Source organism: Thunnus albacares, chromosome 10 (genome assembly GCF_914725855.1).
Source record: "Thunnus albacares chromosome 10, fThuAlb1.1, whole genome shotgun sequence".
Classification (NCBI taxonomy): Eukaryota; Metazoa; Chordata; class Actinopteri; order Scombriformes; family Scombridae; genus Thunnus; species Thunnus albacares.
Window position 1 is genome coordinate 5059112 of NC_058115.1, and position 24814 is coordinate 5083925.

Genomic DNA, 24814 nt, shown 5'->3' on the forward strand with positions numbered 1-24814 from the left:
TGTGTCACTCTACATTGCACGCCGCACTTTTGCCCCAGTTGTCATGGCTGATATGCAGCCATCTGAGACGGGCAGACTGAGGAGGCTGCTGCATTTCTTCTGAGTAATTGGCATTCCACAAAGCAGAGAGAAGGGTGCACCGTTCCCAGCGGCACTGCAATGCCGGGTCGATGCGTGGAGTGAACGGAGCAAGCCCCTTTTTCAACTCCAAGTGCAAAAAATCCTTTTAATATGTTGTCCCCTTATAGAGGACGTATCAGATATTAAACTGATAAGAACAGATACTACACTTGATCTTAGCCAAAAGGCCGAGAAGCGATGAACCCTTGCTGTTTGCTGCCCCGCCCCACCTCCTGCACAGTTCTGGCTCGTCGTGGTGCAGTCGTTTCAAACGACCGCAAGAACGACTGCCGCTTGGCAGCTCCGCCCAGGAGCTCCTTGGTAAGTAGGTAAGTAAGTAAGTAAGTAAGTAAATAAGTAAGTAAGTGAGCTTTTGTTCATACAGCACTTTTTAAAACACACAGTCACAACGTGCTTTACAGACACATACACGTGCAAAATCGAAACAGATGGATTAATAAAACAGACAAACACGACACAGAGAGAAATCAACCAAAATGAATTAAAACAGGACACGGGAAGAAGAAGGGAGGTATGCAGAAAGGCTTGCGGACGTCAATGGCCTTTGAGGCGTCTTTGAGGGAGGGACGCCCCACAACAGGGTTAATGTGGGACCTACGGCTAGTTCTGGTTAGAAGTCTAGCTGCTGTATTTTGGATTAACTGTAAACGTTTCAAAGAAGACTGACCGAGGCAGGTGTAGAGGGAGTTACAGTAGCCTAACCGGGAGAAAATGAACGCGTGGATTCATTGTTCAAGAACAACGGGGGACAATATAGGTCTTATTTTTGCAATATTTCTTAACTGAGGAAAACAGGACTGGACAAGCTCATTAACGGGACGGTCAAGCGTCGTATACTGGTCGAAGGTGATACCTTTAGAAGACCTTTGGCCGTGGACTTAAACGTTGGGGTGAAGCGGGCCGATGAACTGAGTAGCAGCGGTGACAAGGATCGGTGCTCCCACACATCTTGTTACGGACAGCTGTTTTTGCTTTTCACAAACACACGAGGCTCTGCCAAACTGCAAAGCCTGCCAAAAATAGATTTAACTCGTGGGTGTTCCTCTCCACGGAAGTCTTTAGTAAAAGGCGAAAGACTTGTACGTTATGAAGAGAAACCAGAGTAAGTACGGCCCGCTCCTCGACAGCAGCCGAAGGAGCCCAGTCGTCCCAGCCACAACCTTCACGGTGAGCCTCACTCACGCCTCCCGGGCCACACCCATTCCCCTACCCCGCACTGCGCTTCAGGGAGTTTTGGGCGCCGGGATTGCTCGTCTGTCACGTCGTTGCCACTAGACCTTCTGGGGCCTGTACTACGAAGCAGGTTCTACACGCCGGGGACATATTTTCCTTAGCTGGCCTCCCCGAGCCTAACATTGGCCACCCGGATAACCAGTACTAGGAAGCTGCCTATCCACGAGGTCAAACGCGACAAAGAAGACCAGGAAATGCAGCCAAAGTACTACCGTCCCCCTCAGGCGCTGGAGAGGAGCAGGAGACATCAGAAGCGGATCAAAATGTGGAAACGCTTCACGATTTTGCGTGTCATCCTTTCGCAGGGGCCATGCTAATCTTCTCTGTATCGAATCCAATTTTTCATACGTGCTGCCGTAGCAAGCACACAAGTCCTCAGGCGCTGCTTCCCTTTTACTACCCCGTGGGCAGAATGGCCCCTTGACCGCGGTGCAGTCTGGAGGATAAGCACGACAAGCGCGAGGGATGGGGCCTTTCTGTCGTTGACATCGCTGTGTTTTCAGTTGCTATCAACTGCCTGCTACTTCTTCGCGCATGCTTGTGAAAATCACAAAGTGGGTAAGGCCAGAAATGGCCTGGTGCCAAATGAGGGGGCCACGCACAATTTGTCTGTCACGCAGGAGGCTTCATTTGGGCCCCAAAGCTAAGCATCCACTCCTATGACGCATGACAGGACGGCTCTGAGCATCTGCCTGTGGCGTGTGTCCGACCTTGGTTGTCGCCCTTCTCTGAAAGCCAGCAGGGGGTGCCGGACTAGATGGCCCATTGGGTCAAAGAGGCCCTTTTTCGGGTAAGGCCGAGCCGACGACATTCTTGAGAGTGTCGCGTTCGGTATGCACAATATATATATTCTACATGTAACCGGCAAGAAACTTTGTCAGAGAGCAGGAACCTGTGATTGACATACCCCGCCGCAATGCTGAGGATTGGTTTTCAGACGCGGGCTACCAGACAACGAAAGTAGGCAGGTGGCCGCAGACACTCCAGTGAGGACAAACGCAGGGAAAATGCTGTGCAGATTCCAGGTGTATTTCGCAGCTATTTGCAACACGGCAACGTTCCCTCTCTGTCATGTTTGTCTGCTAATCAAATCAGAGGTGCAAATCTCACTCTGTGTCACTCTACATTGCACGCCGCACTTTTGCCCCAGTTGTCATGGCTGATATGCAGCCATCTGAGACGGGCAGACTGAGGAGGCTGCTGCATTTCTTCTGAGTAATTGGCATTCCACAAAGCAGAGAGAAGGGTGCACCGTTCCCAGCGGCACTGCAATGCCGGGTCGATGCGTGGAGTGAACGGAGCAAGCCCCTTTTTCAACTCCAAGTGCAAAAAATCCTTTTAATATGTTGTCCCCTTATAGAGGACGTATCAGATATTAAACTGATAAGAACAGATACTACACTTGATCTTAGCCAAAAGGCCGAGAAGCGATGAACCCTTGCTGTTTGCTGCCCCGCCCCACCTCCTGCACAGTTCTGGCTCGTCGTGGTGCAGTCGTTTCAAACGACCGCAAGAACGACTGCCGCTTGGCAGCTCCGCCCAGGAGCTCCTTGGTAAGTAGGTAAGTAAGTAAGTAAGTAAGTAAATAAGTAAGTAAGTGAGCTTTTGTTCATACAGCACTTTTTAAAACACACAGTCACAACGTGCTTTACAGACACGTACACGTGCAAAATCGAAACAGATGGATTAATAAAACAGACAAACACGACACAGAGAGAAATCAACCAAAATGAAATAAAACAGGACACGGGAAGAAGAAGGGAGGTATGCAGAAAGGCTTGCGGACGTCAATGGCCTTTGAGGCGTCTTTGAGGGAGGGACGCCCCACAACAGGGTTAATGTGGGACCTACGGCTAGTTCTGGTTAGAAGTCTAGCTGCTGTATTTTGGATTAACTGTAAACGTTTCAAAGAAGACTGACCGAGGCAGGTGTAGAGGGAGTTACAGTAGCCTAACCGGGAGAAAATGAACGCGTGGATTCATTGTTCAAGAACAACGGGGGACAATATAGGTCTTATTTTTGCAATATTTCTTAACTGAGGAAAACAGGACTGGACAAGCTCATTAACGGGACGGTCAAGCGTCGTATACTGGTCGAAGGTGATACCTTTAGAAGACCTTTGGCCGTGGACTTAAACGTTGGGGTGAAGCGGGCCGATGAACTGAGTAGCAGCGGTGACAAGGATCGGTGCTCCCACACATCTTGTTACGGACAGCTGTTTCTGCTTTTCACAAACACACGAGGCTCTGCCAAACTGCAAAGCCTGCCAAAAATAGATTTAACTCGTGGGTGTTCCTCTCCACGGAAGTCTTTAGTAAAAGGCGAAAGACTTGTACGTTATGAAGAGAAACCAGAGTAAGTACGGCCCGCTCCTCGACAGCAGCCGAAGGAGCCCAGTCGTCCCAGCCACAACCTTCACGGTGAGCCTCACTCACGCCTCCCGGGCCACACCCATTCCCCTACCCCGCACTGCGCTTCAGGGAGTTTTGGGCGCCGGGATTGCTCGTCTGTCACGTCGTTGCCACTAGACCTTCTGGGGCCTGTACTACGAAGCAGGTTCTACACGCCGGGGACATATTTTCCTTAGCTGGCCTCCCCGAGCCTAACATTGGCCACCCGGATAACCAGTACTAGGAAGCTGCCTATCCACGAGGTCAAACGCGACAAAGAAGACCAGGAAATGCAGCCAAAGTACTACCGTCCCCCTCAGGCGCTGGAGAGGAGCAGGAGACATCAGAAGCGGATCAAAATGTGGAAACGCTTCACGATTTTGCGTGTCATCCTTTCGCAGGGGCCATGCTAATCTTCTCTGTATCGAATCCAATTTTTCATACGTGCTGCCGTAGCAAGCACACAAGTCCTCAGGCGCTGCTTCCCTTTTACTACCCCGTGGGCAGAATGGCCCCTTGACCGCGGTGCAGTCTGGAGGATAAGCACGACAAGCGCGAGGGATGGGGCCTTTCTGTCGTTGACATCGCTGTGTTTTCAGTTGCTATCAACTGCCTGCTACTTCTTCGCGCATGCTTGTGAAAATCACAAAGTGGGTAAGGCCAGAAATGGCCTGGTGCCAAATGAGGGGGCCACGCACAATTTGTCTGTCACGCAGGAGGCTTCATTTGGGCCCCAAAGCTAAGCATCCACTCCTATGACGCATGACAGGACGGCTCTGAGCATCTGCCTGTGGCGTGTGTCCGACCTTGGTTGTCGCCCTTCTCTGAAAGCCAGCAGGGGGTGCCGGACTAGATGGCCCATTGGGTCAAAGAGGCCCTTTTTCGGGTAAGGCCGAGCCGACGACATTCTTGAGAATGTCGCGTTCGGTATGCACAATATATATATTCTACATGTAACCGGCAAGAAACTTTGTCAGAGAGCAGGAACCTGTGATTGACATACCCCGCCGCAATGCTGAGGATTGGTTTTCAGACGCGGGCTACCAGACAACGAAAGTAGGCAGGTGGCCGCAGACACTCCAGTGAGGACAAACGCAGGGAAAATGCTGTGCAGATTCCAGGTGTATTTCGCAGCTATTTGCAACACGGCAACGTTCCCTCTCTGTCATGTTTGTCTGCTAATCAAATCAGAGGTGCAAATCTCACTCTGTGTCACTCTACATTGCACGCCGCACTTTTGCCCCAGTTGTCATGGCTGATATGCAGCCATCTGAGACGGGCAGACTGAGGAGGCTGCTGCATTTCTTCTGAGTAATTGGCATTCCACAAAGCAGAGAGAAGGGTGCACCGTTCCCAGCGGCACTGCAATGCCGGGTCGATGCGTGGAGTGAACGGAGCAAGCCCCTTTTTCAACTCCAAGTGCAAAAAATCCTTTTAATATGTTGTCCCCTTATAGAGGACGTATCAGATATTAAACTGATAAGAACAGATACTACACTTGATCTTAGCCAAAAGGCCGAGAAGCGATGAACCCTTGCTGTTTGCTGCCCCGCCCCACCTCCTGCACAGTTCTGGCTCGTCGTGGTGCAGTCGTTTCAAACGACCGCAAGAACGACTGCCGCTTGGCAGCTCCGCCCAGGAGCTCCTTGGTAAGTAGGTAAGTAAGTAAGTAAGTAAGTAAATAAGTAAGTAAGTGAGCTTTTGTTCATACAGCACTTTTTAAAACACACAGTCACAACGTGCTTTACAGACACGTACACGTGCAAAATCGAAACAGATGGATTAATAAAACAGACAAACACGACACAGAGAGAAATCAACCAAAATGAAATAAAACAGGACACGGGAAGAAGAAGGGAGGTATGCAGAAAGGCTTGCGGACGTCAATGGCCTTTGAGGCGTCTTTGAGGGAGGGACGCCCCACAACAGGGTTAATGTGGGACCTACGGCTAGTTCTGGTTAGAAGTCTAGCTGCTGTATTTTGGATTAACTGTAAACGTTTCAAAGAAGACTGACCGAGGCAGGTGTAGAGGGAGTTACAGTAGCCTAACCGGGAGAAAATGAACGCGTGGATTCATTGTTCAAGAACAACGGGGGACAATATAGGTCTTATTTTTGCAATATTTCTTAACTGAGGAAAACAGGACTGGACAAGCTCATTAACGGGACGGTCAAGCGTCGTATACTGGTCGAAGGTGATACCTTTAGAAGACCTTTGGCCGTGGACTTAAACGTTGGGGTGAAGCGGGCCGATGAACTGAGTAGCAGCGGTGACAAGGATCGGTGCTCCCACACATCTTGTTACGGACAGCTGTTTCTGCTTTTCACAAACACACGAGGCTCTGCCAAACTGCAAAGCCTGCCAAAAATAGATTTAACTCGTGGGTGTTCCTCTCCACGGAAGTCTTTAGTAAAAGGCGAAAGACTTGTACGTTATGAAGAGAAACCAGAGTAAGTACGGCCCGCTCCTCGACAGCAGCCGAAGGAGCCCAGTCGTCCCAGCCACAACCTTCACGGTGAGCCTCACTCACGCCTCCCGGGCCACACCCATTCCCCTACCCCGCACTGCGCTTCAGGGAGTTTTGGGCGCCGGGATTGCTCGTCTGTCACGTCGTTGCCACTAGACCTTCTGGGGCCTGTACTACGAAGCAGGTTCTACACGCCGGGGACATATTTTCCTTAGCTGGCCTCCCCGAGCCTAACATTGGCCACCCGGATAACCAGTACTAGGAAGCTGCCTATCCACGAGGTCAAACGCGACAAAGAAGACCAGGAAATGCAGCCAAAGTACTACCGTCCCCCTCAGGCGCTGGAGAGGAGCAGGAGACATCAGAAGCGGATCAAAATGTGGAAACGCTTCACGATTTTGCGTGTCATCCTTTCGCAGGGGCCATGCTAATCTTCTCTGTATCGAATCCAATTTTTCATACGTGCTGCCGTAGCAAGCACACAAGTCCTCAGGCGCTGCTTCCCTTTTACTACCCCGTGGGCAGAATGGCCCCTTGACCGCGGTGCAGTCTGGAGGATAAGCACGACAAGCGCGAGGGATGGGGCCTTTCTGTCGTTGACATCGCTGTGTTTTCAGTTGCTATCAACTGCCTGCTACTTCTTCGCGCATGCTTGTGAAAATCACAAAGTGGGTAAGGCCAGAAATGGCCTGGTGCCAAATGAGGGGGCCACGCACAATTTGTCTGTCACGCAGGAGGCTTCATTTGGGCCCCAAAGCTAAGCATCCACTCCTATGACGCATGACAGGACGGCTCTGAGCATCTGCCTGTGGCGTGTGTCCGACCTTGGTTGTCGCCCTTCTCTGAAAGCCAGCAGGGGGTGCCGGACTAGATGGCCCATTGGGTCAAAGAGGCCCTTTTTCGGGTAAGGCCGAGCCGACGACATTCTTGAGAGTGTCGCGTTCGGTATGCACAATATATATATTCTACATGTAACCGGCAAGAAACTTTGTCAGAGAGCAGGAACCTGTGATTGACATACCCCGCCGCAATGCTGAGGATTGGTTTTCAGACGCGGGCTACCAGACAACAAAAGTAGGCAGGTGGCCGCAGACACTCCAGTGAGGACAAACGCAGGGAAAATGCTGTGCAGATTCCACGTGTATTTCGCAGCTATTTGCAACACGGCAACGTTCCCTCTCTGTCATGTTTGTCTGCTAATCAAATCAGAGGTGCAAATCTCACTCTGTGTCACTCTACATTGCACGCCGCACTTTTGCCCCAGTTGTCATGGCTGATATGCAGCCATCTGAGACGGGCAGACTGAGGAGGCTGCTGCATTTCTTCTGAGTAATTGGCATTCCACAAAGCAGAGAGAAGGGTGCACCGTTCCCAGCGGCACTGCAATGCCGGGTCGATGCGTGGAGTGAACGGAGCAAGCCCCTTTTTCAACTCCAAGTGCAAAAAATCCTTTTAATATGTTGTCCCCTTATAGAGGACGTATCAGATATTAAACTGATAAGAACAGATACTACACTTGATCTTAGCCAAAAGGCCGAGAAGCGATGAACCCTTGCTGTTTGCTGCCCCGCCCCACCTCCTGCACAGTTCTGGCTCGTCGTGGTGCAGTCGTTTCAAACGACCGCAAGAACGACTGCCGCTTGGCAGCTCCGCCCAGGAGCTCCTTGGTAAGTAGGTAAGTAAGTAAGTAAGTAAGTAAATAAGTAAGTAAGTGAGCTTTTGTTCATACAGCACTTTTTAAAACACACAGTCACAACGTGCTTTACAGACACATACACGTGCAAAATCGAAACAGATGGATTAATAAAACAGACAAACACGACACAGAGAGAAATCAACCAAAATGAAATAAAACAGGACACGGGAAGAAGAAGGGAGGTATGCAGAAAGGCTTGCGGACGTCAATGGCCTTTGAGGCGTCTTTGAGGGAGGGACGCCCCACAACAGGGTTAATGTGGGACCTACGGCTAGTTCTGGTTAGAAGTCTAGCTGCTGTATTTTGGATTAACTGTAAACGTTTCAAAGAAGACTGACCGAGGCAGGTGTAGAGGGAGTTACAGTAGCCTAACCGGGAGAAAATGAACGCGTGGATTCATTGTTCAAGAACAACGGGGGACAATATAGGTCTTATTTTTGCAATATTTCTTAACTGAGGAAAACAGGACTGGACAAGCTCATTAACGGGACGGTCAAGCGTCGTATACTGGTCGAAGGTGATACCTTTAGAAGACCTTTGGCCGTGGACTTAAACGTTGGGGTGAAGCGGGCCGATGAACTGAGTAGCAGCGGTGACAAGGATCGGTGCTCCCACACATCTTGTTACGGACAGCTGTTTTTGCTTTTCACAAACACACGAGGCTCTGCCAAACTGCAAAGCCTGCCAAAAATAGATTTAACTCGTGGGTGTTCCTCTCCACGGAAGTCTTTAGTAAAAGGCGAAAGACTTGTACGTTATGAAGAGAAACCAGAGTAAGTACGGCCCGCTCCTCGACAGCAGCCGAAGGAGCCCAGTCGTCCCAGCCACAACCTTCACGGTGAGCCTCACTCACGCCTCCCGGGCCACACCCATTCCCCTACCCCGCACTGCGCTTCAGGGAGTTTTGGGCGCCGGGATTGCTCGTCTGTCACGTCGTTGCCACTAGACCTTCTGGGGCCTGTACTACGAAGCAGGTTCTACACGCCGGGGACATATTTTCCTTAGCTGGCCTCCCCGAGCCTAACATTGGCCACCCGGATAACCAGTACTAGGAAGCTGCCTATCCACGAGGTCAAACGCGACAAAGAAGACCAGGAAATGCAGCCAAAGTACTACCGTCCCCCTCAGGCGCTGGAGAGGAGCAGGAGACATCAGAAGCGGATCAAAATGTGGAAACGCTTCACGATTTTGCGTGTCATCCTTTCGCAGGGGCCATGCTAATCTTCTCTGTATCGAATCCAATTTTTCATACGTGCTGCCGTAGCAAGCACACAAGTCCTCAGGCGCTGCTTCCCTTTTACTACCCCGTGGGCAGAATGGCCCCTTGACCGCGGTGCAGTCTGGAGGATAAGCACGACAAGCGCGAGGGATGGGGCCTTTCTGTCGTTGACATCGCTGTGTTTTCAGTTGCTATCAACTGCCTGCTACTTCTTCGCGCATGCTTGTGAAAATCACAAAGTGGGTAAGGCCAGAAATGGCCTGGTGCCAAATGAGGGGGCCACGCACAATTTGTCTGTCACGCAGGAGGCTTCATTTGGGCCCCAAAGCTAAGCATCCACTCCTATGACGCATGACAGGACGGCTCTGAGCATCTGCCTGTGGCGTGTGTCCGACCTTGGTTGTCGCCCTTCTCTGAAAGCCAGCAGGGGGTGCCGGACTAGATGGCCCATTGGGTCAAAGAGGCCCTTTTTCGGGTAAGGCCGAGCCGACGACATTCTTGAGAGTGTCGCGTTCGGTATGCACAATATATATATTCTACATGTAACCGGCAAGAAACTTTGTCAGAGAGCAGGAACCTGTGATTGACATACCCCGCCGCAATGCTGAGGATTGGTTTTCAGACGCGGGCTACCAGACAACAAAAGTAGGCAGGTGGCCGCAGACACTCCAGTGAGGACAAAGGCAGGGAAAATGCTGTGCAGATTCCACGTGTATTTCGCAGCTATTTGCAACACGGCAACGTTCCCTCTCTGTCATGTTTGTCTGCTAATCAAATCAGAGGTGCAAATCTCACTCTGTGTCACTCTACATTGCACGCCGCACTTTTGCCCCAGTTGTCATGGCTGATATGCAGCCATCTGAGACGGGCAGACTGAGGAGGCTGCTGCATTTCTTCTGAGTAATTGGCATTCCACAAAGCAGAGAGAAGGGTGCACCGTTCCCAGCGGCACTGCAATGCCGGGTCGATGCGTGGAGTGAACGGAGCAAGCCCCTTTTTCAACTCCAAGTGCAAAAAATCCTTTTAATATGTTGTCCCCTTATAGAGGACGTATCAGATATTAAACTGATAAGAACAGATACTACACTTGATCTTAGCCAAAAGGCCGAGAAGCGATGAACCCTTGCTGTTTGCTGCCCCGCCCCACCTCCTGCACAGTTCTGGCTCGTCGTGGTGCAGTCGTTTCAAACGACCGCAAGAACGACTGCCGCTTGGCAGCTCCGCCCAGGAGCTCCTTGGTAAGTAGGTAAGTAAGTAAGTAAGTAAGTAAATAAGTAAGTAAGTGAGCTTTTGTTCATACAGCACTTTTTAAAACACACAGTCACAACGTGCTTTACAGACACATACACGTGCAAAATCGAAACAGATGGATTAATAAAACAGACAAACACGACACAGAGAGAAATCAACCAAAATGAAATAAAACAGGACACGGGAAGAAGAAGGGAGGTATGCAGAAAGGCTTGCGGACGTCAATGGCCTTTGAGGCGTCTTTGAGGGAGGGACGCCCCACAACAGGGTTAATGTGGGACCTACGGCTAGTTCTGGTTAGAAGTCTAGCTGCTGTATTTTGGATTAACTGTAAACGTTTCAAAGAAGACTGACCGAGGCAGGTGTAGAGGGAGTTACAGTAGCCTAACCGGGAGAAAATGAACGCGTGGATTCATTGTTCAAGAACAACGGGGGACAATATAGGTCTTATTTTTGCAATATTTCTTAACTGAGGAAAACAGGACTGGACAAGCTCATTAACGGGACGGTCAAGCGTCGTATACTGGTCGAAGGTGATACCTTTAGAAGACCTTTGGCCGTGGACTTAAACGTTGGGGTGAAGCGGGCCGATGAACTGAGTAGCAGCGGTGACAAGGATCGGTGCTCCCACACATCTTGTTACGGACAGCTGTTTTTGCTTTTCACAAACACACGAGGCTCTGCCAAACTGCAAAGCCTGCCAAAAATAGATTTAACTCGTGGGTGTTCCTCTCCACGGAAGTCTTTAGTAAAAGGCGAAAGACTTGTACGTTATGAAGAGAAACCAGAGTAAGTACGGCCCGCTCCTCGACAGCAGCCGAAGGAGCCCAGTCGTCCCAGCCACAACCTTCACGGTGAGCCTCACTCACGCCTCCCGGGCCACACCCATTCCCCTACCCCGCACTGCGCTTCAGGGAGTTTTGGGCGCCGGGATTGCTCGTCTGTCACGTCGTTGCCACTAGACCTTCTGGGGCCTGTACTACGAAGCAGGTTCTACACGCCGGGGACATATTTTCCTTAGCTGGCCTCCCCGAGCCTAACATTGGCCACCCGGATAACCAGTACTAGGAAGCTGCCTATCCACGAGGTCAAACGCGACAAAGAAGACCAGGAAATGCAGCCAAAGTACTACCGTCCCCCTCAGGCGCTGGAGAGGAGCAGGAGACATCAGAAGCGGATCAAAATGTGGAAACGCTTCACGATTTTGCGTGTCATCCTTTCGCAGGGGCCATGCTAATCTTCTCTGTATCGAATCCAATTTTTCATACGTGCTGCCGTAGCAAGCACACAAGTCCTCAGGCGCTGCTTCCCTTTTACTACCCCGTGGGCAGAATGGCCCCTTGACCGCGGTGCAGTCTGGAGGATAAGCACGACAAGCGCGAGGGATGGGGCCTTTCTGTCGTTGACATCGCTGTGTTTTCAGTTGCTATCAACTGCCTGCTACTTCTTCGCGCATGCTTGTGAAAATCACAAAGTGGGTAAGGCCAGAAATGGCCTGGTGCCAAATGAGGGGGCCACGCACAATTTGTCTGTCACGCAGGAGGCTTCATTTGGGCCCCAAAGCTAAGCATCCACTCCTATGACGCATGACAGGACGGCTCTGAGCATCTGCCTGTGGCGTGTGTCCGACCTTGGTTGTCGCCCTTCTCTGAAAGCCAGCAGGGGGTGCCGGACTAGATGGCCCATTGGGTCAAAGAGGCCCTTTTTCGGGTAAGGCCGAGCCGACGACATTCTTGAGAGTGTCGCGTTCGGTATGCACAATATATATATTCTACATGTAACCGGCAAGAAACTTTGTCAGAGAGCAGGAACCTGTGATTGACATACCCCGCCGCAATGCTGAGGATTGGTTTTCAGACGCGGGCTACCAGACAACAAAAGTAGGCAGGTGGCCGCAGACACTCCAGTGAGGACAAAGGCAGGGAAAATGCTGTGCAGATTCCACGTGTATTTCGCAGCTATTTGCAACACGGCAACGTTCCCTCTCTGTCATGTTTGTCTGCTAATCAAATCAGAGGTGCAAATCTCACTCTGTGTCACTCTACATTGCACGCCGCACTTTTGCCCCAGTTGTCATGGCTGATATGCAGCCATCTGAGACGGGCAGACTGAGGAGGCTGCTGCATTTCTTCTGAGTAATTGGCATTCCACAAAGCAGAGAGAAGGGTGCACCGTTCCCAGCGGCACTGCAGTGCCGGGTGGATGCGTGGAGTGAACGGAGCAAGCCCCTTTTTCAACTCCAAGTGCAAAAAATCCTTTTAATATGTTGTCCCCTTATAGAGGACGTATCAGATATTAAACTGATAAGAACAGATACTACACTTGATCTTAGCCAAAAGGCCGAGAAGCGATGAACCCTTGCTGTTTGCTGCCCCGCCCCACCTCCTGCACAGTTCTGGCTCGTCGTGGTGCAGTCGTTTCAAACGACCGCAAGAACGACTGCCGCTTGGCAGCTCCGCCCAGGAGCTCCTTGGTAAGTAGGTAAGTAAGTAAGTAAGTAAGTAAATAAGTAAGTAAGTGAGCTTTTGTTCATACAGCACTTTTTAAAACACACAGTCACAACGTGCTTTACAGACACGTACACGTGCAAAATCGAAACAGATGGATTAATAAAACAGACAAACACGACACAGAGAGAAATCAACCAAAATGAAATAAAACAGGACACGGGAAGAAGAAGGGAGGTATGCAGAAAGGCTTGCGGACGTCAATGGCCTTTGAGGCGTCTTTGAGGGAGGGACGCCCCACAACAGGGTTAATGTGGGACCTACGGCTAGTTCTGGTTAGAAGTCTAGCTGCTGTATTTTGGATTAACTGTAAACGTTTCAAAGAAGACTGACCGAGGCAGGTGTAGAGGGAGTTACAGTAGCCTAACCGGGAGAAAATGAACGCGTGGATTCATTGTTCAAGAACAACGGGGGACAATATAGGTCTTATTTTTGCAATATTTCTTAACTGAGGAAAACAGGACTGGACAAGCTCATTAACGGGACGGTCAAGCGTCGTATACTGGTCGAAGGTGATACCTTTAGAAGACCTTTGGCCGTGGACTTAAACGTTGGGGTGAAGCGGGCCGATGAACTGAGTAGCAGCGGTGACAAGGATCGGTGCTCCCACACATCTTGTTACGGACAGCTGTTTTTGCTTTTCACAAACACACGAGGCTCTGCCAAACTGCAAAGCCTGCCAAAAATAGATTTAACTCGTGGGTGTTCCTCTCCACGGAAGTCTTTAGTAAAAGGCGAAAGACTTGTACGTTATGAAGAGAAACCAGAGTAAGTACGGCCCGCTCCTCGACAGCAGCCGAAGGAGCCCAGTCGTCCCAGCCACAACCTTCACGGTGAGCCTCACTCACGCCTCCCGGGCCACACCCATTCCCCTACCCCGCACTGCGCTTCAGGGAGTTTTGGGCGCCGGGATTGCTCGTCTGTCACGTCGTTGCCACTAGACCTTCTGGGGCCTGTACTACGAAGCAGGTTCTACACGCCGGGGACATATTTTCCTTAGCTGGCCTCCCCGAGCCTAACATTGGCCACCCGGATAACCAGTACTAGGAAGCTGCCTATCCACGAGGTCAAACGCGACAAAGAAGACCAGGAAATGCAGCCAAAGTACTACCGTCCCCCTCAGGCGCTGGAGAGGAGCAGGAGACATCAGAAGCGGATCAAAATGTGGAAACGCTTCACGATTTTGCGTGTCATCCTTTCGCAGGGGCCATGCTAATCTTCTCTGTATCGAATCCAATTTTTCATACGTGCTGCCGTAGCAAGCACACAAGTCCTCAGGCGCTGCTTCCCTTTTACTACCCCGTGGGCAGAATGGCCCCTTGACCGCGGTGCAGTCTGGAGGATAAGCACGACAAGCGCGAGGGATGGGGCCTTTCTGTCGTTGACATCGCTGTGTTTTCAGTTGCTATCAACTGCCTGCTTCTTCTTCGCGCATGCTTGTGAAAATCACAAAGTGGGTAAGGCCAGAAATGGCCTGGTGCCAAATGAGGGGGCCACGCACAATTTGTCTGTCACGCAGGAGGCTTCATTTGGGCCCCAAAGCTAAGCATCCACTCCTATGACGCATGACAGGACGGCTCTGAGCATCTGCCTGTGGCGTGTGTCCGACCTTGGTTGTCGCCCTTCTCTGAAAGCCAGCAGGGGGTGCCGGACTAGATGGCCCATTGGGTCAAAGAGGCCCTTTTTCGGGTAAGGCCGAGCCGACGACATTCTTGAGAATGTCGCGTTCGGTATGCACAATATATATATTCTACATGTAACCGGCAAGAAACTTTGTCAGAGAGCAGGAACCTGTGATTGACATACCCCGCCGCAATGCTGAGGATTGGTTTTCAGACGCGGGCTACCAGACAACAAAAGTAGGCAGGTGGCCGCAGACACTCCAGTGAGGACAAACGCAGGGAAAATGCTGTGCAGATTCCAGGTGTATTTCGCAGCTATTTGCAACACGGCAACGTTCCCTCTCTGTCATGTTTGTCTGCTAATCAAATCAGAGGTGCAAATCTCACTCTGTGTCACTCTACATTGCACGCCGCACTTTTGCCCCAGTTGTCATGGCTGATATGCAGCCATCTGAGACGGGCAGACTGAGGAGGCTGCTGCATTTCTTCTGAGTAATTGGCATTCCACAAAGCAGAGAGAAGGGTGCACCGTTCCCAGCGGCACTGCAATGCCGGGTCGATGCGTGGAGTGAACGGAGCAAGCCCCTTTTTCAACTCCAAGTGCAAAAAATCCTTTTAATATGTTGTCCCCTTATAGAGGACGTATCAGATATTAAACTGATAAGAACAGATACTACACTTGATCTTAGCCAAAAGGCCGAGAAGCGATGAACCCTTGCTGTTTGCTGCCCCGCCCCACCTCCTGCACAGTTCTGGCTCGTCGTGGTGCAGTCGTTTCAAACGACCGCAAGAACGACTGCCGCTTGGCAGCTCCGCCCAGGAGCTCCTTGGTAAGTAGGTAAGTAAGTAAGTAAGTAAGTAAATAAGTAAGTAAGTGAGCTTTTGTTCATACAGCACTTTTTAAAACACACAGTCACAACGTGCTTTACAGACACATACACGTGCAAAATCGAAACAGATGGATTAATAAAACAGACAAACACGACACAGAGAGAAATCAACCAAAATGAATTAAAACAGGACACGGGAAGAAGAAGGGAGGTATGCAGAAAGGCTTGCGGACGTCAATGGCCTTTGAGGCGTCTTTGAGGGAGGGACGCCCCACAACAGGGTTAATGTGGGACCTACGGCTAGTTCTGGTTAGAAGTCTAGCTGCTGTATTTTGGATTAACTGTAAACGTTTCAAAGAAGACTGACCGAGGCAGGTGTAGAGGGAGTTACAGTAGCCTAACCAGGAGAAAATGAACGCGTGGATTCATTGTTCAAGAACAACGGGGGACAATATAGGTCTTATTTTTGCAATATTTCTTAACTGAGGAAAACAGGACTGGACAAGCTCATTAACGGGACGGTCAAGCGTCGTATACTGGTCGAAGGTGATACCTTTAGAAGACCTTTGGCCGTGGACTTAAACGTTGGGGTGAAGCGGGCCGATGAACTGAGTAGCAGCGGTGACAAGGATCGGTGCTCCCACACATCTTGTTACGGACAGCTGTTTTTGCTTTTCACAAACACACGAGGCTCTGCCAAACTGCAAAGCCTGCCAAAAATAGATTTAACTCGTGGGTGTTCCTCTCCACGGAAGTCTTTAGTAAAAGGCGAAAGACTTGTACGTTATGAAGAGAAACCAGAGTAAGTACGGCCCGCTCCTCGACAGCAGCCGAAGGAGCCCAGTCGTCCCAGCCACAACCTTCACGGTGAGCCTCACTCACGCCTCCCGGGCCACACCCATTCCCCTACCCCGCACTGCGCTTCAGGGAGTTTTGGGCGCCGGGATTGCTCGTCTGTCACGTCGTTGCCACTAGACCTTCTGGGGCCTGTACTACGAAGCAGGTTCTACACGCCGGGGACATATTTTCCTTAGCTGGCCTCCCCGAGCCTAACATTGGCCACCCGGATAACCAGTACTAGGAAGCTGCCTATCCACGAGGTCAAACGCGACAAAGAAGACCAGGAAATGCAGCCAAAGTACTACCGTCCCCCTCAGGCGCTGGAGAGGAGCAGGAGACATCAGAAGCGGATCAAAATGTGGAAACGCTTCACGATTTTGCGTGTCATCCTTTCGCAGGGGCCATGCTAATCTTCTCTGTATCGAATCCAATTTTTCATACGTGCTGCCGTAGCAAGCACACAAGTCCTCAGGCGCTGCTTCCCTTTTACTACCCCGTGGGCAGAATGGCCCCTTGACCGCGGTGCAGTCTGGAGGATAAGCACGACAAGCGCGAGGGATGGGGCCTTTCTGTCGTTGACATCGCTGTGTTTTCAGTTGCTATCAACTGCCTGCTACTTCTTCGCGCATGCTTGTGAAAATCACAAAGTGGGTAAGGCCAGAAATGGCCTGGTGCCAAATGAGGGGGCCACGCACAATTTGTCTGTCACGCAGGAGGCTTCATTTGGGCCCCAAAGCTAAGCATCCACTCCTATGACGCATGACAGGACGGCTCTGAGCATCTGCCTGTGGCGTGTGTCCGACCTTGGTTGTCGCCCTTCTCTGAAAGCCAGCAGGGGGTGCCGGACTAGATGGCCCATTGGGTCAAAGAGGCCCTTTTTCGGGTAAGGCCGAGCCGACGACATTCTTGAGAATGTCGCGTTCGGTATGCACAATATATATATTCTACATGTAACCGGCAAGAAACTTTGTCAGAGAGCAGGAACCTGTGATTGACATACCCCGCCGCAATGCTGAGGATTGGTTTTCAGACGCGGGCTACCAGACAACAAAAGTAGGCAGGTGGCCGCAGACACTCCAGTGAGGACAAACGCAGGGAAAATGCTGTGCAGATTCCAGGTGTATTTCGCAGCTATTTGCAACACGGCAACGTTCCCTCTCTGTCATGTTTGTCTGCTAATCAAATCAGAGGTGCAAATCTCACTCTGTGTCACTCTACATTGCACGCCGCACTTTTGCCCCAGTTGTCATGGCTGATATGCAGCCATCTGAGACGGGCAGACTGAGGAGGCTGCTGCATTTCTTCTGAGTAATTGGCATTCCACAAAGCAGAGAGAAGGGTGCACCGTTCCCAGCGGCACTGCAATGCAGGGTCGATGCGTGGAGTGAACGGAGCAAGCCCCTTTTTCAACTCCAAGTGCAAAAAATCCTTTTAATATGTTGTCCCCTTATAGAGGACGTATCAGATATTAAACTGATAAGAACAGATACTACACTTGATCTTAGCCAAAAGGCCGAGAAGCGATGAACCCTTGCTGTTTGCTGCCCCGCCCCACCTCCTGCACAGTTCTGGCTCGTCGTGGTGCAGTCGTTTCAAACGACCGCAAGAACGACTGCCGCTTGGCAGCTCCGCCCAGGAGCTCCTTGGTAAGTAGGTAAGTAAGTAAGTAAGTAAGTAAATAAGTAAGTAAGTGAGCTTTTGTTCATACAGCACTTTTTAAAACACACAGTCACAACGTGCTTTACAGACACGTACACGTGCAAAATCGAAACAGATGGATTAATAAAACAGACAAACACGACACAGAGAGAAATCAACCAAAATGAAATAAAACAGGACACGGGAAGAAGAAGGGAGGTATGCAGAAAGGCTTGCGGACGTCAATGGCCTTTGAGGCGTCTTTGAGGGAGGGACGCCCCACAACAGGGTTAATGTGGGACCTACGGCTAGTTCTGGTTAGAAGTCTAGCTGCTGTATTTTGGATTAACTGTAAACGTTTCAAAGAAGACTGACCGAGGCAGGTGTAGAGGGAGTTACAGTAGCCTAACCGGGAGAAAATGAACGCGTGGATTCATTGTTCAAGAACAACGGGGGACAATATAGGTCTTATTTTTGCAATATTTCTTAACTGAGGAAAACAGGACTGGACAAGCTCATTAACGGGACGGTCAAGCGTCGTATACTGGTCGAAGGTGATACCTTTAGAAGACCTTTGGCCGTGGACTTAAACGTTGGGGTGAAGCGGGCCGATGAACTGAGTAGCAGCGGTGACACGGATCGGTGCTCCCACGCATCTTGTTACGGACAGCTGTTTTTGCTTTTCACAAACACACGAGGCTCTGCCAAACTGCAAAGCCTGCCAAAAATAGATTTAACTCGTGGGTGTTCCTCTCCACGGAAGTCTTTAGTAAAAGGCGAAAGACTTGTACGTTATGAAGAGAAACCAGAGTAAGTACGGCCCGCTCCTCGACAGCAGCCGAAGGAGCCCAGTCGTCCCAGCCACAACCTTCACGGTGAGCCTCACTCACGCCTCCCGGGCCACACCCATTCCCCTACCCCGCACTGCGCTTCAGGGAGTTTTGGGCGCCGGGATTGCTCGTCTGTCACGTCGTTGCCACTAGACCTTCTGGGGCCTGTACTACGAAGCAGGTTCTACACGCCGGGGACATATTTTCCTTAGCTGGCCTCCCCGAGCCTAACATTGGCCACCCGGATAACCAGTACTAGGAAGCTGCCTATCCACGAGGTCAAACGCGACAAAGAAGACCAGGAAATGCAGCCAAAGTACTACCGTCCCCCTCAGGCGCTGGAGAGGAGCAGGAGACATCAGAAGCGGATCAAAATGTGGAAACGCTTCACGATTTTGCGTGTCATCCTTTCGCAGGGGCCATGCTAATCTTCTCTGTATCGAATCCAATTTTTCATACGTGCTGCCGTAGCAAGCACACAAGTCCTCAGGCGCTGCTTCCCTTTTACTACCCCGTGGGCAGAATGGCCCCTTGACCGCGGTGCAGTCTGGAGGATAAGCACGACAAGCGCGAGGGATGGGGCCTTTCTGTCGTTGACATCGCTGTGTTTTCAGTTGCTATCAACTGCCTGCTACTTCTTCGCGCATGCTTGTGAAAATCACAAAGTGGGTAAGGCCAGAAATGGCCTGGTGCCAAATGAGGGGGCCACGCACAATTTGTCTGTCACGCAGGAGGCTTCATTTGGGCCCCAAAGCTAAGCATCCACTCCTATGACGCATGACAGGACGGCTCTGAGCATCTGCCTGTGGCGTGTGTCCGACCTTGGTTGTCGCCCTTCTCTGAAAGCCAGCAGGGGGTGCCGGACTAGATGGCCCATTGGGTCAAAGAGGCCCTTTTTCGGGTAAGGCCGAGCCGACGACATTCTTGAGAGTGTCGCGTTCGGTATGCACAATATATATATTCTACATGTAACCGGCAAGAAACTTTGTCAGAGAGCAGGAACCTGTGATTGACATACCCCGCCGCAATGCTGAGGATTGGTTTTCAGACGCGGGCTACCAGACAACAAAAGTAGGCAGGTGGCCGCAGACACTCCAGTGAGGACAAAGGCAGGGAAAATGCTGTGCAGATTCCACGTGTATTTCGCAGCTATTTGCAACACGGCAACGTTCCCTCTCTGTCATGTTTGTCTGCTAATCAAATCAGAGGTGCAAATCTCACTCTGTGTCACTCTACATTGCACGCCGCACTTTTGCCCCAGTTGTCATGGCTGATATGCAGCCATCTGAGACGGGCAGACTGAGGAGGCTGCTGCATTTCTTCTGAGTAATTGGCATTCCACAAAGCAGAGAGAAGGGTGCACCGTTCCCAGCGGCACTGCAATGCCGGGTCGATGCGTGGAGTGAACGGAGCAAGCCCCTTTTTCAACTCCAAGTGCAAAAAATCCTTTTAATATGTTGTCCCCTTATAGAGGACGTATCAGATATTAAACTGATAAGAACAGATACTACACTTGATCTTAGCCAAAAGGCCGAGAAGCGATGAACCCTTGCTGTTTGCTGCCCCGCCCCACCTCCTGCACAGTTCTGGCTCGTCGTGGTGCAGTCGTTTCAAACGACCGCAAGAACGACTGCCGCTTGGCAGCTCCGCCCAGGAGCTCCTTGGTAAGTAGGTAAGTAAGTAAGTAAGTAAGTAAATAAGTAAGTAAGTGAGCTTTTGTTCATACAGCACTTTTTAAAACACACAGTCACAACGTGCTTTACAGACACGTACACGTGCAAAATCGAAACAGATGGATTAATAAAACAGACAAACACGACACAGAGAGAAATCAACCAAAATGAAATAAAACAGGACACGGGAAGAAGAAGGGAGGTATGCAGAAAGGCTTGCGGACGTCAATGGCCTTTGAGGCGTCTTTGAGGGAGGGACGCCCCACAACAGGGTTAATGTGGGACCTACGGCTAGTTCTGGTTAGAAGTCTAGCTGCTGTATTTTGGATTAACTGTAAACGTTTCAAAGAAGACTGACCGAGGCAGGTGTAGAGGGAGTTACAGTAGCCTAACCGGGAGAAAATGAACGCGTGGATTCATTGTTCAAGAACAACGGGGGACAATATAGGTCTTATTTTTGCAATATTTCTTAACTGAGGAAAACAGGACTGGACAAGCTCATTAACGGGACGGTCAAGCGTCGTATACTGGTCGAAGGTGATACCTTTAGAAGACCTTTGGCCGTGGACTTAAACGTTGGGGTGAAGCGGGCCGATGAACTGAGTAGCAGCGGTGACAAGGATCGGTGCTCCCACACATCTTGTTACGGACAGCTGTTTTTGCTTTTCACAAACACACGAGGCTCTGCCAAACTGCAAAGCCTGCCAAAAATAGATTTAACTCGTGGGTGTTCCTCTCCACGGAAGTCTTTAGTAAAAGGCGAAAGACTTGTACGTTATGAAGAGAAACCAGAGTAAGTACGGCCCGCTCCTCGACAGCAGCCGAAGGAGCCCAGTCGTCCCAGCCACAACCTTCACGGTGAGCCTCACTCACGCCTCCCGGGCCACACCCATTCCCCTACCCCGCACTGCGCTTCAGGGAGTTTTGGGCGCCGGGATTGCTCGTCTGTCACGTCGTTGCCACTAGACCTTCTGGGGCCTGTACTACGAAGCAGGTTCTACACGCCGGGGACATATTTTCCTTAGCTGGCCTCCCCGAGCCTAACATTGGCCACCCGGATAACCAGTACTAGGAAGCTGCCTATCCACGAGGTCAAACGCGACAAAGAAGACCAGGAAATGCAGCCAAAGTACTACCGTCCCCCTCAGGCGCTGGAGAGGAGCAGGAGACATCAGAAGCGGATCAAAATGTGGAAACGCTTCACGATTTTGCGTGTCATCCTTTCGCAGGGGCCATGCTAATCTTCTCTGTATCGAATCCAATTTTTCATACGTGCTGCCGTAGCAAGCACACAAGTCCTCAGGCGCTGCTTCCCTTTTACTACCCCGTGGGCAGAATGGCCCCTTGACCGCGGTGCAGTCTGGAGGATAAGCACGACAAGCGCGAGGGATGGGGCCTTTCTGTCGTTGACATCGCTGTGTTTTCAGTTGCTATCAACTGCCTGCTACTTCTTCGCGCATGCTTGTGAAAATCACAAAGTGGGTAAGGCCAGAAATGGCCTGGTGCCAAATGAGGGGGCCACGCACAATTTGTCTGTCACGCAGGAGGCTTCATTTGGGCCCCAAAGCTAAGCATCCACTCCTATGACGCATGACAGGACGGCTCTGAGCATCTGCCTGTGGCGTGTGTCCGACCTTGGTTGTCGCCCTTCTCTGAAAGCCAGCAGGGGGTGCCGGACTAGATGGCCCATTGGGTCAAAGAGGCCCTTTTTCGGGTAAGGCCAAGCCGACGACATTCTTGAGAGTGTCGCGTTCGGTATGCACAATATATATATTCTACATGTAACCGGCAAGAAACTTTGTCAGAGAGCAGGAACCTGTGATTGACATACCCCGCCGCAATGCTGAGGATTGGTTTTCAGACGCGGGCTACCAGACAACAAAAGTAGGCAGGTGGCCGCAGACACTCCAGTGAGGACAAAGGCAGGGAAAATGCTGTGCAGATTCCACGTGTATTTCGCAGCTATTTGCAACACGGCAACGTTCCCTCTCTGTCATGTTTGTCTGCTAATCAAATCAGAGGTGCAAATCTCACTCTGTGTCACTCTACATTGCACGCCGCACTTTTGCCCCAGTTGTCATGGCTGATATGCAGCCATCTGAGACGGGCAGACTGAGGAGGCTGCTGCATTTCTTCTGAGTAATTGGCATTCCACAAAGCAGAGAGAAGGGTGCACCGTTCCCAGCGGCACTGCAATGCCGGGTCGATGCGTGGAGTGAACGGAGCAAGCCCCTTTTTCAACTCCAAGTGCAAAAAATCCTTTTAATATGTTGTCCCCTTATAGAGGACGTATCAGATATTAAACTGATAAGAACAGATACTACACTTGATCTTAGCCAAAAGGCCGAGAAGCGATGAACCCTTGCTGTTTGCTGCCCCGCCCCACCTCCTGCACAGTTCTGGCTCGTCGTGGTGCAGTCGTTTCAAACGACCGCAAGAACGACTGCCGCTTGGCAGCTCCGCCCAGGAGCTCCTTGGTAAGTAGGTAAGTAAGTAAGTAAGTAAGTAAATAAGTAAGTAAGTGAGCTTTTGTTCATACAGCACTTTTTAAAACACACAGTCACAACGTGCTTTACAGACACGTACACGTGCAAAATCGAAACAGATGGATTAATAAAACAGACAAACACGACACAGAGAGAAATCAACCAAAATGAAATAAAACAGGACACGGGAAGAAGAAGGGAGGTATGCAGAAAGGCTTGCGGACGTCAATGGCCTTTGAGGCGTCTTTGAGGGAGGGACGCCCCACAACAGGGTTAATGTGGGACCTACGGCTAGTTCTGGTTAGAAGTCTAGCTGCTGTATTTTGGATTAACTGTAAACGTTTCAAAGAAGACTGACCGAGGCAGGTGTAGAGGGAGTTACAGTAGCCTAACCGGGAGAAAATGAACGCGTGGATTCATTGTTCAAGAACAACGGGGGACAATATAGGTCTTATTTTTGCAATATTTCTTAACTGAGGAAAACAGGACTGGACAAGCTCATTAACGGGACGGTCAAGCGTCGTATACTGGTCGAAGGTGATACCTTTAGAAGACCTTTGGCCGTGGACTTAAACGTTGGGGTGAAGCGGGCCGATGAACTGAGTAGCAGCGGTGACAAGGATCGGTGCTCCCACACATCTTGTTACGGACAGCTGTTTTTGCTTTTCACAAACACACGAGGCTCTGCCAAACTGCAAAGCCTGCCAAAAATAGATTTAACTCGTGGGTGTTCCTCTCCACGGAAGTCTTTAGTAAAAGGCGAAAGACTTGTACGTTATGAAGAGAAACCAGAGTAAGTACGGCCCGCTCCTCGACAGCAGCCGAAGGAGCCCAGTCGTCCCAGCCACAACCTTCACGGTGAGCCTCACTCACGCCTCCCGGGCCACACCCATTCCCCTACCCCGCACTGCGCTTCAGGGAGTTTTGGGCGCCGGGATTGCTCGTCTGTCACGTCGTTGCCACTAGACCTTCTGGGGCCTGTACTACGAAGCAGGTTCTACACGCCGGGGACATATTTTCCTTAGCTGGCCTCCCCGAGCCTAACATTGGCCACCCGGATAACCAGTACTAGGAAGCTGCCTATCCACGAGGTCAAACGCGACAAAGAAGACCAGGAAATGCAGCCAAAGTACTACCGTCCCCCTCAGGCGCTGGAGAGGAGCAGGAGACATCAGAAGCGGATCAAAATGTGGAAACGCTTCACGATTTTGCGTGTCATCCTTTCGCAGGGGCCATGCTAATCTTCTCTGTATCGAATCCAATTTTTCATACGTGCTGCCGTAGCAAGCACACAAGTCCTCAGGCGCTGCTTCCCTTTTACTACCCCGTGGGCAGAATGGCCCCTTGACCGCGGTGCAGTCTGGAGGATAAGCACGACAAGCGCGAGGGATGGGGCCTTTCTGTCGTTGACATCGCTGTGTTTTCAGTTGCTATCAACTGCCTGCTACTTCTTCGCGCATGCTTGTGAAAATCACAAAGTGGGTAAGGCCAGAAATGGCCTGGTGCCAAATGAGGGGGCCACGCACAATTTGTCTGTCACGCAGGAGGCTTCATTTGGGCCCCAAAGCTAAGCATCCACTCCTATGACGCATGACAGGACGGCTCTGAGCATCTGCCTGTGGCGTGTGTCCGACCTTGGTTGTCGCCCTTCTCTGAAAGCCAGCAGGGGGTGCCGGACTAGATGGCCCATTGGGTCAAAGAGGCCCTTTTTCGGGTAAGGCCGAGCCGACGACATTCTTGAGAGTGTCGCGTTCGGTATGCACAATATATATATTCTACATGTAACCGGCAAGAAACTTTGTCAGAGAGCAGGAACCTGTGATTGACATACCCCGCCGCAATGCTGAGGATTGGTTTTCAGACGCGGGCTACCAGACAACAAAAGTAGGCAGGTGGCCGCAGACACTCCAGTGAGGACAAAGGCAGGGAAAATGCTGTGCAGATTCCACGTGTATTTCGCAGCTATTTGCAACACGGCAACGTTCCCTCT

At 50.9% G+C, this 24814-nt stretch overlaps 30 non-coding genes across 30 annotated transcripts; all 30 read right to left on the reverse strand.

Moving 5' to 3' along the window:
• Nucleotides 1-129: 129 nt before the first annotated feature.
• Nucleotides 130-320, reverse strand: LOC122991161. Its single transcript, XR_006405579.1, has one exon. It is a non-coding gene; the product is annotated as a U2 spliceosomal RNA (small nuclear RNA).
• An 811-nt stretch (nucleotides 321-1131) lies between these two features.
• Nucleotides 1132-1247, reverse strand: LOC122991329. The gene has a single exon (XR_006405731.1). It is a non-coding gene; the product is annotated as a U5 spliceosomal RNA (small nuclear RNA).
• A 387-nt stretch (nucleotides 1248-1634) lies between these two features.
• On the reverse strand, nucleotides 1635-1741 carry LOC122991407. The gene has a single exon (XR_006405805.1). It is a non-coding gene; the product is annotated as a U6 spliceosomal RNA (small nuclear RNA).
• Nucleotides 1742-2615: 874 nt separating this feature from the next.
• LOC122991162 lies at nucleotides 2616-2806 on the reverse strand. Its single transcript, XR_006405580.1, has one exon. It is a non-coding gene; the product is annotated as a U2 spliceosomal RNA (small nuclear RNA).
• An 811-nt stretch (nucleotides 2807-3617) lies between these two features.
• LOC122991330 lies at nucleotides 3618-3733 on the reverse strand. Its single transcript, XR_006405732.1, has one exon. It is a non-coding gene; the product is annotated as a U5 spliceosomal RNA (small nuclear RNA).
• Nucleotides 3734-4120: 387 nt separating this feature from the next.
• Nucleotides 4121-4227, reverse strand: LOC122991408. Its single transcript, XR_006405806.1, has one exon. It is a non-coding gene; the product is annotated as a U6 spliceosomal RNA (small nuclear RNA).
• An 874-nt stretch (nucleotides 4228-5101) lies between these two features.
• On the reverse strand, nucleotides 5102-5292 carry LOC122991164. The gene has a single exon (XR_006405582.1). It is a non-coding gene; the product is annotated as a U2 spliceosomal RNA (small nuclear RNA).
• Nucleotides 5293-6103: 811 nt separating this feature from the next.
• On the reverse strand, nucleotides 6104-6219 carry LOC122991332. The gene has a single exon (XR_006405733.1). It is a non-coding gene; the product is annotated as a U5 spliceosomal RNA (small nuclear RNA).
• Nucleotides 6220-6606: 387 nt separating this feature from the next.
• LOC122991409 lies at nucleotides 6607-6713 on the reverse strand. Its single transcript, XR_006405807.1, has one exon. It is a non-coding gene; the product is annotated as a U6 spliceosomal RNA (small nuclear RNA).
• An 874-nt stretch (nucleotides 6714-7587) lies between these two features.
• LOC122991165 lies at nucleotides 7588-7778 on the reverse strand. Its single transcript, XR_006405583.1, has one exon. It is a non-coding gene; the product is annotated as a U2 spliceosomal RNA (small nuclear RNA).
• An 811-nt stretch (nucleotides 7779-8589) lies between these two features.
• LOC122991333 lies at nucleotides 8590-8705 on the reverse strand. The gene has a single exon (XR_006405734.1). It is a non-coding gene; the product is annotated as a U5 spliceosomal RNA (small nuclear RNA).
• A 387-nt stretch (nucleotides 8706-9092) lies between these two features.
• Nucleotides 9093-9199, reverse strand: LOC122991410. Its single transcript, XR_006405808.1, has one exon. It is a non-coding gene; the product is annotated as a U6 spliceosomal RNA (small nuclear RNA).
• Nucleotides 9200-10073: 874 nt separating this feature from the next.
• LOC122991166 lies at nucleotides 10074-10264 on the reverse strand. The gene has a single exon (XR_006405584.1). It is a non-coding gene; the product is annotated as a U2 spliceosomal RNA (small nuclear RNA).
• Nucleotides 10265-11075: 811 nt separating this feature from the next.
• LOC122991334 lies at nucleotides 11076-11191 on the reverse strand. The gene has a single exon (XR_006405735.1). It is a non-coding gene; the product is annotated as a U5 spliceosomal RNA (small nuclear RNA).
• A 387-nt stretch (nucleotides 11192-11578) lies between these two features.
• LOC122991411 lies at nucleotides 11579-11685 on the reverse strand. The gene has a single exon (XR_006405809.1). It is a non-coding gene; the product is annotated as a U6 spliceosomal RNA (small nuclear RNA).
• Nucleotides 11686-12559: 874 nt separating this feature from the next.
• LOC122991236 lies at nucleotides 12560-12750 on the reverse strand. The gene has a single exon (XR_006405652.1). It is a non-coding gene; the product is annotated as a U2 spliceosomal RNA (small nuclear RNA).
• Nucleotides 12751-13561: 811 nt separating this feature from the next.
• Nucleotides 13562-13677, reverse strand: LOC122991335. The gene has a single exon (XR_006405736.1). It is a non-coding gene; the product is annotated as a U5 spliceosomal RNA (small nuclear RNA).
• A 387-nt stretch (nucleotides 13678-14064) lies between these two features.
• On the reverse strand, nucleotides 14065-14171 carry LOC122991412. The gene has a single exon (XR_006405810.1). It is a non-coding gene; the product is annotated as a U6 spliceosomal RNA (small nuclear RNA).
• Nucleotides 14172-15045: 874 nt separating this feature from the next.
• On the reverse strand, nucleotides 15046-15236 carry LOC122991167. The gene has a single exon (XR_006405585.1). It is a non-coding gene; the product is annotated as a U2 spliceosomal RNA (small nuclear RNA).
• Nucleotides 15237-16047: 811 nt separating this feature from the next.
• On the reverse strand, nucleotides 16048-16163 carry LOC122991338. Its single transcript, XR_006405738.1, has one exon. It is a non-coding gene; the product is annotated as a U5 spliceosomal RNA (small nuclear RNA).
• A 387-nt stretch (nucleotides 16164-16550) lies between these two features.
• Nucleotides 16551-16657, reverse strand: LOC122991413. Its single transcript, XR_006405811.1, has one exon. It is a non-coding gene; the product is annotated as a U6 spliceosomal RNA (small nuclear RNA).
• Nucleotides 16658-17531: 874 nt separating this feature from the next.
• Nucleotides 17532-17722, reverse strand: LOC122991205. The gene has a single exon (XR_006405621.1). It is a non-coding gene; the product is annotated as a U2 spliceosomal RNA (small nuclear RNA).
• An 811-nt stretch (nucleotides 17723-18533) lies between these two features.
• On the reverse strand, nucleotides 18534-18649 carry LOC122991339. Its single transcript, XR_006405739.1, has one exon. It is a non-coding gene; the product is annotated as a U5 spliceosomal RNA (small nuclear RNA).
• Nucleotides 18650-19036: 387 nt separating this feature from the next.
• Nucleotides 19037-19143, reverse strand: LOC122991414. The gene has a single exon (XR_006405812.1). It is a non-coding gene; the product is annotated as a U6 spliceosomal RNA (small nuclear RNA).
• An 874-nt stretch (nucleotides 19144-20017) lies between these two features.
• Nucleotides 20018-20208, reverse strand: LOC122991168. Its single transcript, XR_006405586.1, has one exon. It is a non-coding gene; the product is annotated as a U2 spliceosomal RNA (small nuclear RNA).
• An 811-nt stretch (nucleotides 20209-21019) lies between these two features.
• On the reverse strand, nucleotides 21020-21135 carry LOC122991340. Its single transcript, XR_006405740.1, has one exon. It is a non-coding gene; the product is annotated as a U5 spliceosomal RNA (small nuclear RNA).
• A 387-nt stretch (nucleotides 21136-21522) lies between these two features.
• Nucleotides 21523-21629, reverse strand: LOC122991415. The gene has a single exon (XR_006405813.1). It is a non-coding gene; the product is annotated as a U6 spliceosomal RNA (small nuclear RNA).
• Nucleotides 21630-22503: 874 nt separating this feature from the next.
• Nucleotides 22504-22694, reverse strand: LOC122991169. Its single transcript, XR_006405587.1, has one exon. It is a non-coding gene; the product is annotated as a U2 spliceosomal RNA (small nuclear RNA).
• Nucleotides 22695-23505: 811 nt separating this feature from the next.
• LOC122991341 lies at nucleotides 23506-23621 on the reverse strand. Its single transcript, XR_006405741.1, has one exon. It is a non-coding gene; the product is annotated as a U5 spliceosomal RNA (small nuclear RNA).
• Nucleotides 23622-24008: 387 nt separating this feature from the next.
• Nucleotides 24009-24115, reverse strand: LOC122991416. The gene has a single exon (XR_006405814.1). It is a non-coding gene; the product is annotated as a U6 spliceosomal RNA (small nuclear RNA).
• Between the last annotated feature and the right edge of the window lie 699 nt (nucleotides 24116-24814).